Source organism: Canis lupus, chromosome 24, assembly GCF_011100685.1.
Source record: "Canis lupus familiaris isolate Mischka breed German Shepherd chromosome 24, alternate assembly UU_Cfam_GSD_1.0, whole genome shotgun sequence".
Lineage (NCBI taxonomy): Eukaryota > Metazoa > Chordata > Mammalia > Carnivora > Canidae > Canis > Canis lupus.
In genome coordinates, this window is record NC_049245.1 from 4,683,896 (window position 1) to 4,696,081 (window position 12,186).

General features: G+C 38.8%; 1 long non-coding RNA gene across 1 annotated transcript; it reads left to right on the top strand.

Annotated features, from left to right (window-relative positions):
- Nucleotides 1-1,640: 1,640 nt before the first annotated feature.
- LOC119865535 lies at nucleotides 1,641-10,138 on the top strand. Its single transcript, XR_005377350.1, has 3 exons — nucleotides 1,641-1,848; nucleotides 7,974-8,098; nucleotides 10,098-10,138. It is a non-coding gene; the product is annotated as an uncharacterized LOC119865535 (long non-coding RNA).
- Nucleotides 10,139-12,186: the final 2,048 nt, after the last annotated feature.

Sequence of the window (12,186 nt, forward strand, 5' to 3'; positions counted from 1 at the left end):
AACGCAATCTAGCAATTGCGCTACTAGGTATTTACACAAAGGATACAAAAATACTGATTCAAAGAGATACAGGTACCCTGATGTTTACAGCAGCACTATCCACAATAGCCAAATTATGGAAAGAGCCCAGATGTCCATTGACAGATGAATGGATAAAGAAGATGTGGTGTATAGATACAATGGAATATTACTCAGCCACAAAAAAGAATGAAGTCTTGCCATTTGTAATTACATGGATGGAGCTAGAGGGTATTATGCTAAGTGAAATAAGTTTGTCAGAGAGATATATGTACCATATGATATCTCTCATATGTGGAATTTAAGAAATGAAACAGATGAACATAGGGAAAAAAAGGGAGGCAAATCATAAAAAACAGACTTAACTATAGAGAACAAACTGAGGATTGCTGGAGGGGTAGTAGGGAGGGAGATGGGTTAAATGGGTGATAGGTATTAAGGAGTGCACTTGTGATGAGCACTGGGTGTCATATATAAGTGAACAAATCACTAAATTCTACTCCTGAAACCATTATACTATATGGTAACTAACTGGAACTTAAATAAAAACTTAAAACTGCAAAAAGTTAAAAAATAATAAAATGAGATTACACTGTACATACTGCTCAGCAAACTGCTTTTTCATTTACTGTATCATATATATCTTTCTAAACCAACAAACACGCTTTTATAGCATGTTTTCAATAATTCCATTGTGTATGAATACATCAGGATTAATTTGCCTAATCCATTTTGTGCTAAATTTTAATTATTTCTTGTATTTTTAAAACATTTCCTTGGAATTAAATCTTTAAACAAATCTTATAATTTTCTTTGGATAAGTTTCTGGGCAAATAAATGATAAGAAACAAAGTACTTTGTTTTGTTTCTTAAGCTGTTAAGGCTTTTGGTATTCATTGTCTCACTGAGTTCCAAAAATGAATATACCATTTTTGTTAAAATTGATAGCAATGTTTGGTGGGCCTGCACTCCCACTAACATTGTGTATTATTCAAATATATTTCTAAAATGTCTGCCTCTGTTAAATGCTGTAATTTTTAAGTATGGGTTCCACATATTATTTGTTGCAATTATGAACTCATTTTTCATTATATTCTATAGATGAATATTACTGGTAGAGAGGAGAATCATAGATTGTTCCTCCTGTATTTGATTTCCCACCATATATGTCAACTCCCTTGCAATAGTTTTCTGGTTGCTTATTTTAAGTTTTTTAAATGAAAATAGTTTGATGTGTAACTGATGATAATATCATCTGTAAGTCTTCCTTTCCAAAATTCATTCTCCGTAATCTGTTGTACTTCATTGGCTAATGCAGTGTAAAACAATGTTGAATTACAGAATGGACTGTGGGAACCTTTTCTGGTTTCTGACTTTAGTGGGAATGTCTCTAAGTTTTCTCCATGGAATGTGACGTTTCTTCTTAATTTAAGATTGATGTTTAATCAATTAGCAATTTTTCAGCTGTTTTCAGTAACAGAAAAGTAAACTCAAATTGGCCTATGAAACAAATGAAAAGCTACAGAGGGTTCAGGGGAGGCTTGTTCCAACCAATCATCCCTCTCCTCAGTCTTAGGTCCAAGGCCCAGTCCTTCCTGGTCCCAAGATGGCCGCTACAGGCCTCTCAGGGCTGTATGTATTCTTGTTCACAGAAAAAAAACATCCTTCCAGGTAGCTGCTTTCCCAGGGGCCAGAAGAAACATCTTTATGTCACATTGGCCCAATGGACAGTCACTTACTCATTCCTAAACAAGTCACTATGGCCAAGAAGACAGGGTAAACTAATTGGCTTAAGCCAATTAGAAAATAGGCATGGAGTGACCCCAAACAGTAAGTGTCCCTTGTAATCCTCTTTATCAAATTAAGTATTCATCCTTCTTATCCTAGTTCAAAGAGTTTTATCAGAAACTACTAACATTCAAGTGCCTGTTCAGCATCTATTTTCTTTATCTTTACATCTTTTTTAAGATACTTACAATTGTTGCTACACCCCAAGATTCTTAGAAGTGATCCTTCCTAGGATTTCTTGTAATGCCTTGTAGGGCTTTTTTTATATAGGAGGTTCAGTGAGTATCTCGAAAATTTCAAAAGACAGTCCAGTTGGGATATGGCCTCCTGAGAGCCCCCTGACCACAGGGGCCTCTAACAGCCCCAAAGCTCTCCATGAGACAATAGGCCACCATGTTAGTTTTAAAACGGTTAAAGTTGTCCCAGCCTGTGACAACAAAAATATCACTAACAGGTCCTGAGTCCAATTTACCCTTTCAACCTTGTTTCCAACCAAGCTGAGCTTATAGTTTCCTATGCAATATCTTATGGAGATTCTGGCAACTTCCACCACTGTATCATGGCCCCTTCTCTTCACACCTCCTCAAATATCTCTACCCATATCACTACATACCCTGATTATTTATGAACTCTTCTTCCCTTTAAAGTCATTTAGGATAGGCTTTCTGTATCTGATTTGCATTTGTGTCAAGCTTATCATAAAACTTGTCTTTGATGGTAGTATATACTAGAAATCATTTCATTCTGAATCATTCTGAAATATCACCTTTCTGGCCATGACTTTCTAGGTCACTGGCTAGGCTTAAGCAAAATATTCAATACATGAGGGATAAAATTATTGAGCTTTATTTTCATCTGGATGTCTCTTCACTGCTCTATACTCAGCTCTCCTTTGCCCCATTGGGAAATATTCATAAATGGTGCCTTCTATTGATTCGCAGTCTTAATGGGATCACTGTAAATTTCCTCTATCAAAAACATTTCTGAAGTTCAAACCTGAGTTTGCTAGTAGGCATTGCAAATGGGGACACTCAGCTTTTGCTCAATCACCACAGGTTTTACAAACAATTATCAAGTGAGAACTGAGAGAAGCAGGTTTGTTACTGGACTATGTGCAAGCTGCTTAAACTGCTGACTAATGTCTTCAAGTGAAGACCATTCTGCATGTCCATTACCCAGGTCCCATGTAGAGCTATTTAGAAAGACAATACTTTCCTAGCTTGGGACCTTGTGCCTTGTCTCTGAAGGCAGACACTGAGTGAATCTGAGTCCTCCTGAGAAATATTAGTCTATGTTCATTCCATAGTTGTCCAGCATATAATTGTTATTTCAATTTCAGATCACTACCATGAGTAAAGGAGAGAGTGCACTGGGGCAAATGGATGATAGTGGAAGTGAAAATCTGGCCCTAATAAACAACTGTGCTTATTGTTTCTTATTTCTGGAGATCAGCTCAAGTTTGCTTGCCTTCATGAAGCCAAAGAGAGATGGGAAATTATATAATTATCGGATAAATTTTGGACTGTCCACTTGAACAACCCAGAGAGTGAAATAAGATCATCATTGTTGCAGGGCACCTGGGTGGCTCAGTGGTTGAGTGTCTGCCTTTGGCTCAGGTCATGATCCTGGGATCCTGGGATCCTCAGATTCCCACATTAGGCTCCCTGCGAGGAGCCTGCTTCTCCCTCTGCCTGTCTCTGCCTCTCTCTGTGTGTCTCTCATGAATAAATAAATAAAATTTTTTAAAAAATCATCATTGTCCCAATATTTTTCAATTCAACCATTGAAATTTGTTTTAGCATCACCCCAACCTGTAGTTCTGGTGCCCTGTCCCTGGCTCCTTTTGCCCATACTTAATGCCATGTGTTAAGTAAGGCCTTTTCAGGACCACTCAAACTTGTACAGTCAATAGACTCATGGAGGTCAGAGCTGCATTGGATTTTTTTTTTTAAGATTTTATTTATTTATTTATTTATTTATTTATTTATTTATTTATTTTTGAGAGACACAGAGAGAGAGAGAGAGGCAGAGACACAGACAGAGGGAGAAACAGGCTCCATGCAGGTAGCCCGATGTGGGACCCGATCCTGGGACTCCAGGATCACACCCTGGGCCAAAAGTGGTGCTAAACCGCTGAGCCACCCAGGGATCCCCGGCACTGGATTTTAGAGAGCCTTGTTCTCAGATGAGAACCCAGGTGAGAATCCAGACAGACCAGGTAACTCACCTAAGTTTACACACTTTGTTTGTACCCAGTACAACAGCATAACTCTGGCCTCTCCATCCCAAGGGTAGCATTCTTCCAATGGGAACTCAAAAGTGTTATTTTAGTTTGCAAGGACCCTATCAGTCACTATCAACATTTAATCAATAAAGTCAGAACTAGTTACTTTGCCACTGATCCCCTCCTTGCCCAATGTGGATTCTTTGGGAAAGCATCTGTGTAATTTTGCCAATTATCCACGAAGCCACATTTGCTGACATAAACAATAAGCCATTCATTGGTGGAATTAAACTAATGTATCATTTTATATTCATGGCTATCCCTTTGACTATATGTGGTATTGTTTCCACAATAGTAATTGTTCTAACCTTCTGAGGATGTAAAATGGATTAAAGTTAAAGTTCTCCCCACTGGGTGTCTATAAAAACAAAATTTGCTAAACATTCTAAAAACCCAATTCAATTGAAATCCAGGGAGAAAAAGATGTGATATCTTTAAACAACCATTTCCTGTTTTTACAGGCGTAAAATAAGAAACTTTTGTCTGTATGGGACCTTGTTGACAGCCAGGCAGAGGCTGGCTCTAAAATAAACATGATCCGGGGGATCCCTGGGTGGCTTAGCGGTTTGCCGCCTGCCTTTGGCCCTGGAGTCCCGGGATCGAGTCCTGCGTCGGGCTCCCGGCATGGAGCCTGCTTCTCCCTCCTCCTGTGTCTCTGCCTCTCTCTCTCTCTCTCTCTCTCTCTCTCTCTCTCTCTCTGTCTATCATAAATAAATAAATAGATCTTAAAAAAATAATAAAAAAATAAAAATAAATAGAATAAACATGATCCCAAATGTTAGGGTACTGTTTCAGATGAAGTTGTGTTTTGAATTGGCTAGCAGTGTGGTTTGGTCCCCCTTAAAAAAGATGGTTGCTCTTGGGGCCAACCACCCAAGGAAGGAAACTGGAGAGAGGATTTATCCGTTGTCTCCTACTTTTAATCTCTTAACTTTGAGATGTCCAGGTTTGTGGGACTCAGTTATAGAGGCTAAGATAGTACCTACCATTTAGAGATACAAAGGAATCTTTTAGAATCTCATGAAAGTTGTAGATTCAATCCCCAGAAAAATGCACAGGCACACATTCAGTTGCAATTTCAAAGTATTGATGGACCTTGCTGAATTTCATCCACTGACTTTCTCAACATCTACCCATCATTTGATACATCAGATAGCTGGGGTCCAACAAGAATATATCCCCTGCAAAGCATCCCAAGAATCAAACAAAACAAGAAAACTCTGTACTTTATAGCCAGATTATCTAATTTGTGGTTAATTTCAGTGTATATTTCCATTCTGCAATCCAGAAAACTTTAGGAAAACTCTATTGAGAGTCAGACTTTTCCAATTATACTATTAAGGGGAAGAGCTGTGTCCCTACTCAGGCCAGAACATGAGTAAGAAATCTTCAAGATAAAGGTCACATTTGAGGACAAGATCTGAGCTATGTGATCCAGTTACCCCACACATGAAGGATATTCTCCCTGTATAATATGGGCTTCATTTTTCTATTTAGGAAGGAGCACATGTTTCACTGTTGACTATGAAACCACGTGATGTTGGTGAGGATATTTCGATAGTACAACTCCAAACACCAGAGATTGCAAGGCCATCCTTGTAATTTGGTCTTGCCTTCCTGAATGACCTGCCTGTCATGCAAGGAGATCTATCTGCTTCTAAATCTGGTTTCAGTCTTGCTCACACAGAGTGAGCAAAGCTAATGTTAACCCAGACAAAGACAAATACTGAACAGTATCACTTATATGTGGAATACAAAAAGAAAAAAAAGTTTAATTAAAACAGAGAATAGGGGATCCCTGGGTGGCGCAGCGGTTTGGCGCCTGCCTTTGGCCCAGGGCGTGATCCTGGAGACCCGGGATCGAATCCCACGTCAGGCTCTCGGTGCATGGAGCCTGCTTCTCCCTCTGCCTGTGTCTCTGCCTCTCTCTCTCTCTCTCTCTCTCTCTATGACTCATAAATAAATAAAAATTAAAAAAAAAAAAAACAGAGAATAGAATGGTGATTTCCAGAAGCTAGGAAGTGGAGGAAATGGGGAGATGTTGGTCAAAGAGTACAAAACTTTAGTTATGAGATGCATATATTCTAGGGATCTAATGTACAGCATAGTGACCACAATAATAATAATGTATACTGGAAATTGGCTAAGAGAGTAGATTTTAAATGTTTTCACCATAAAAAAAAAGATAAGTATATGAAGTGACAGTTGTGTTAATTAATCTGATCATGGTAATGAGTTCACAATGTATCTATGTATCAAATCATCACATTATATACTTTCAATATATATAATTTTATTTGTCATTTATACCTCAAGAAAGCTGGGGGCAAGAAATTGATGTCATTGAGAAAGGTTTTCTACCTCAGAAAATCCATTCTTCAATTTGATCTACTTTTCTGGGTGGAAGTATACTGAGTTAGTTTTCCTCATCTCTTAGATCTGAGGGGTGAAACTGAGTCACCTGTAAAGCTTCTACTCAAGGGGCAAGTATCTCCCTCCCAGCAAAACAAGGCTATGCTGAATTTCAGAAAAATATTTGAAAGCTGGAGAGACAGAGTGAAATAGCAGAGATGACAACCATTCTGTAGGTACCCCGACCAGGAGGGATAGGAAAATAGTGAGATTTAGAATTGGTTGGCACAATAAAGGCTAGACTTGGGCTCAAAGTCAGGGCTCTAATATTTGGCACGGATCCTGAAAAAGCAGAGCTGGTCTCCAGGATCTGGAGGGTGCAGGGGTATATGTCAGGTCACCATGCAGGGACTTCATGACAGGAGACATGGCAGGAGTGGTTGGCAAGAACTTATGTGCGCAGAAGCTCTGGGATCCAAACAAGAAGGGCAGGACCTTTACCCAGAATTGGTCAGACAGATACAAGGGAAGTTTGAGCACAAGCCCAGGAAGATAAGGGGAGCTGGTAAATTCCTCATGGGGACAAAGGGGGAGAAATGCAAAGCGAACAGCCAGGAACCACATCATGAGAGACAAGGAAATGAAAGTCTTATTGGCACTAATAAATTGTGGTCGGGTCGCACAACTAAACTAACCCATGTATAACATCCTTCTTAACAAATACTCCCAGAAAAGTTCAAGACCACATGATGATAGACTTAATACTAGCCTTACTTGATATATGAACCAACATCAGACAGTCACAAAAGATGAGAGGACAACAAAATGTGTTCAACCTAAAGATCCCTTTCAAGTGTAGATATCTCTGAGATTCCTAAAATCAGCAAACGCCATTGCATTCACTAATTCTACCCTCCAAGCACAACCCAAATTTTGAGTTTTAAAGAAATTTCTAATAAGAGAAATCTGTGCTTGACTCTTCTTCCTCACCAGGAAAGATGCAAGGTGAATATCTGTAGGGTTCTAGTTGTTAAGAGTTCTGCAAGGTCTCATGAAATACATTCAGAACAAATAATATCCTTGTGTTTATATCTGACACAAAAGGATAGTACGCATCAGACTTTATTGGCTTCTACTCAGAAGTCACTCCATATGTGACTTAATCTTCCAGAGGCCCTTAGGGGAAACCAGCAAGAACAGGTGAGGTAGGCAAGATGATCCCGGAAATACTTTGTCCCATATGGACAGTACACTTCTGATGATGGAAATCTCACTTGTAGGTTGTTTCATTGACTGTCCTCCATGCAAACTCCTCAAAAGGATAATCAGTCTCCATTCATATGAAACTCATTCCCGTGAGCCTTCACAGGGATTACCAAATTTTAAAGGAAACCAAGTCTGCTTGCATCCTCAACAAACCTGTCCTCTAAATTGACCTGATTCTTCATGAGGGTTAATTACTCCAACAGGCTGCAGCTATAATTGGATCCATGTTAATACTTCCTTTTCCTCTTAATCTTGTTTGTGAAAGATACGCTTGCCATTATGGAAAACATTTGATTGTGCTTTCTGACCCGTGCCTGAAGGTGGAAATTCAATATGAGAACCACTTACTTCTTAGTTCCTTTGAAGATCTGCTCCGTAGATGAAAGCTTGGTGAGTGGCTGGTTCCAGTCTTTACATATTTGGAATTGAATTTCACCTAGTGTTGATGGCACCAATGGCTACATAAGCATTTATAAGAAAAGGCAAATGTAACTGTAAACAAGTGAGACAAAAGGAATTGAGATAGGGAATGTCCATTTGAGAGGAATTTATAATTTGCAGAGTTTTAAAGTTAACTCAATGTTTTACTTTTTTTTCTAATCTTGCTTCAAGTAGAAACTTCTTTTTTCCATGTAGCAACTTTTAAAAGTACTATGACAAAGCAGTTGGTGGGGATAACGAATGCACAAAAAGAAAGAAAAAAAAGAAACTTTCTCATAATTTTACCATCTAGAAGTAATGCAGTTCCTTTTTTTTTTTTTTTTTTTAATGCAGTTCCTTTTGATCTATTTATTCCCCATCCTTTTTCCACACATTTTGAACCCAGTGGAGATAAAACTATATAGCATTCACCATCTTGTGAATATTTATGTAATAAGCAATTTCCCATATCACTATAAGTATAACTTAAACATTATTCTTAGGGAATCCCATTATATTCTACTGCAGGAATGCTCCATGATTTACTTAATCATTGCTTTAATGACAGGTGTTTACATTTTCAACTTCTCACTTTTGTAAATAACCCTGCAGCAGCCATCTTTGGATATTTAAATCTGGGCTGTGCTTATATATTCAGTAAAGATTCTTAGGAAGAAACATATAGGGCCAAAGGAAATGAACACTTTTCAGACCCTGACACATGTCATGAAACTGCTGAGCTCCTTGCTTTGGAAACAAACAGATAATGCAAGCAGCATTAGTACTTCAAATCTAATAATCTTGCTCAGCTGTTTGTTATTCAAACAGGAAGACAGGATCCTACTGCCCATTCCATGAAGGTGAATCAATGGGACATAGAAGTTACTCAGTAACAGAAGGTATAATGATACCTTCCTGTGTTTTCCAAGTTTTATATGGAAAATTCATAATCAGTAAAATGGCCATAATTTTTTAGAGTTATACAATAAGGCCATTGCCCACTGCTTCTCAAGCAATAGTAGGAGAAGCACATTGTGCACCACCTTACACTATACATTGTATGCAGTTTGTAAGGCTCTGTCCAGAGCGTTTCCTTAAGTGATCCTCTCAACAGTGCTTAAGCTGGGCAGCTCAGTTATTATTTCCATTATACTGATGAAAAGACTGGGCTTCCCCCAGTTTAAGTACCTTACTGAAGAAGTGGGCAAGAAAGACTTGTGGATGTTATTTGTTTTCAGCTCCTTTTACTTAATCTTTCTCATGCTCCTGTTTATGTGAAGTTTATATGCTGCTATGGAAACAGAGCCTTGGTGGCCATCAGCATAGTACAAAGCTGAAGATAGAAAGAACAAGTGCATCTTTGCTTAATGTCCTACTTGAATGTTGCCTGGTGAGGGACCAACTGTGTTCCTGATATTTCTTTCTTTGAGCTTAAATAGCATGTTGTTGAGCTGCTTTGTATAACATGTTTCTCCACCAGGGAGAAGCAATTGTTGGTATAGGGCAATAGTTACCAGTGCTAGATATAAGACAGCCTGAGGCAGGGGCAATGGCTTATCATTGCCCATTATCCACAAGGACCCCAGAATGGTGATGTAAAGTGCCTATCACCTCAGGTAATTTCTCTGATGCGAAATGCCATAACACTTAAAATGTGTACAGTCCTTTCAACTTCTTGAGAATTAAAACAACTTCTTACATTTTGGTCCTCACAGCTAGCTGGTGAGGTGAGTATTATTATTATCCTCATCCACAGAGAGGAAATTGAGGCACTATGTGTCAGAAACCAGCTAGATGCGCTCCCTGAGTAGTCAAGAAGACCATATTTTCCAGACTCCTTTGCAGCTAGGACGAGGCCATATGTTTGGGTCTTGGGCTGTAGATTATTGGCAGAAATGGTAGAGCTCACTGAAGGTCAAGCCATACAATTTCCTATGTGATCCTCCATATTCTCTTTCTTTACTTATAGGCCAGTTGAACAAAGAGGATTCAGTAAAGGATTCCAAGGAGGCTCTCAAAGGTAAAAGAGCCACCATATGGAAGAAAACTCCATCCCTGAGTCATGATGTGGAAGAGAGCCACATACTCCTCCTCGAACTGTCATGTGAGTGAGAAATAAACACTGGTGATGTGAAGTTTTAAGATGTGAAATTTGTTTGCTTTTGCTGCACTGCCTAACCTAGCATAACTCACACAGAATGACTTACTCAAGATCACCCACAAATGTCACTCAAGTTATAGCATCCTTCTGTAATTCTTACTTTGTCACCCTTAAACAGGATCAGGAAAAAAATCTCCAATTTTTTTGCAGTTCCTTTCTGCTTTGTGCTGGAGTGGCTTGAGGCTGGGGGCTGGAATCATCTGACACTCACTCTCACACATTTCTGGAAGGTGATGCTAGCTGTTGGTTCAGACTAGGCCTAGGATTGTTGGCCAGAAAACCTAAACATGGCTTCTACAGCTCTCTCTTGGTGATTGGGCTCCATGTGTGAGCATCCCAAAGGAGCAGGGGGAAGTTGTATCACTCTCAATGATCTAGCCTTAAGAACAACATAGTGTCACTCCCAACATAGTCACAAGCCCATTCAGATTCCAAGGAATGAATCACAAATCCCACATCTCAGTGGGTGGTGCATCAGGGGCAACTTAGGGTTGTGGCCGTCTTAGGAAATACAATTAGCAAATGTGGCCAACCAAGATACACAGTGATAAGGAAAAGCCTGGCACAAAGTGCTTTCCCCTTTTTTAACAAGAAAAAAAAGTGTGTGGGTGGTATATGTCTAGTAACTTTCTGTAAATATTCACAAGAAACAGTTGAAAATCATTTCCCCCAAGGAATGAGACTTGAAATCCAGGATGGAAGAGCTTACTTTTCATTGCATACCTTTTTATCGTTTGAATTATTTACCATGTGCTTGTGTTATTTTCATAATACTAAATAGAACTTTAAAGGAAGGAATGGGTATATTTGGAGTTGATTACACACATTTTCTTTAAAAAAAAAGATTTATTTATTTATTTATTTATTTATTTATTTATTTATTTATGAGAGAGACATAGGCAGAGGGAGAAGCAGGCTCTTCACAGGAGCCCAATGCAGAACTCGATCCCAGATCCCTGGGATCATGACCCGAGCTGAAGGCAGCTGCCCAACCACTGAGCTATTCAGGCATCCCACATTTTCCTTTTTTCTCTGTTGAAATCATTAGATTCTTTTGGAGACCAACCAAATGATGCAAATGAGAAAAAAGAGAATTTTTAAATTTTCAATCAAGACATCAGTATTCATTTTGTATTCTCTAGATGACAATTTGGCAAAATCAGAATCACATCTGTACATGCAAGAAGTTCTTCATTTCTCTATATTGGTGGTTACCCATGCTGGCTGCACATTCTAGTCACCTGGAGAGCTTTACAAAACAAAATCTCAAGGCCCTACTTCTGACCTACTAAATCACACAGCCTCAAGGTAGGCACTCAGGAATCCAGCTGAAAGATCTCCCAATGATTCTTATACTATCAACCCAACCCAAGGAGTTTGAACTTGGTTGGCTTTGGAAAGAAAATAACTGGTGGCCCTGCCTGTAGGTGGGAATCTACATGGATGCCAGACTGGCTATTCCAGATGTGGGCCACCTAAGCTTATTAGGGATTCAGATTCTCAGTTCCCATCCCAAAGCTACCAAATTAGAATCTACATTTTAGAAAGATCTCCAGATGATTCCTGGGCATGTTAAAGTTTGTGGAGCTCTGTTTGAAAGGGTATAATCCCAAGAACAGGGAACAAAACAGACAAAAAGCCCCAACTTCAGGTAGCTTATTTCACTTGGGGAAGACAAAGAGTAAATAATAGTAGTAAGTACACAGTTGACCCTTGAACAACACAGATTTGAACTGCATGGGTCCACTTATATGTGCATTTTTTTAAATAAATATAACACAGTACTATAAACATTTTCTCTTCCTTCTGATTTGTTAAGATATCCATTTATTTTTTTTGAAATATAATTGACATATAATAGTTTATTAGTTTTAGATAGAAAACAATGATTTAATAT